Raw genomic sequence first — 740 nt, 5'->3', positions numbered from 1 at the left:
GGAGGCTCTGGCAAGACAATCACTTGAACCTGGCAGTCGGAGGTTTCAGTCAAGAACACGCCACTGCACTCCAGCCTGGGAATCCCAGTGAGTTCGTCTCAAGAAAAAAAAAAAAAAAGGTAATATAAGCAACATTATTTATAATTTCATGAAAAGCAACGTTAGCTGTTTGGCTGCAACTTGCAGGAAAAGTTGAAGCCAAATTTTTTCATTGTATTTACAGTTACGGGCACATATATTACAACATAAATTTTTCTAAGTCGTTCAAAGCATCTTCATATAAAAGAGCTCTTCATAAATAGGTATGGAAGCTGTAGCCATCCCTATTACACCCATCTTAAGGATCAGAAATCAAGTCAGCTAAGTAAGTGGCACGTTCCTGCAGTCCCAGCTACTCAGGAGGCTACAGCAGGAGAACAGTGTGAAGCCAGGAGGCAGAAGTTGGAGGGAGCTGAGATCACACGTCAATGCACTCCAGCCTGGGCAACAGAGCAAGAGACTCTTTTAAAAAAACATTCACGAGGTCAAGAGATCGAGACCATCCTGGTCAACATGGTGAAACCCTGTCTCTACTAAAACTACAAAAAATTAGCTGGGCATGGTGGCGTGTGCCTGTAATCCCAGCGACTCAGGAGGCTGGGGCAGGAGAATTGCCTGAACCCGGGAGGCGGAGGTTGCGGTGAGCCGAGATCGCGCCATTGCACTCCAGCCTGGGTAACAAGAGCAAAACTCCGTCTCAG

This window comes from Cebus imitator, unplaced genomic scaffold (genome assembly GCF_001604975.1).
Source record: "Cebus imitator isolate Cc_AM_T3 unplaced genomic scaffold, Cebus_imitator-1.0 Scaffold21, whole genome shotgun sequence".
Classification (NCBI taxonomy): domain Eukaryota; kingdom Metazoa; phylum Chordata; class Mammalia; order Primates; family Cebidae; genus Cebus; species Cebus imitator.
This window is presented reverse-complemented; position numbering follows the sequence as displayed.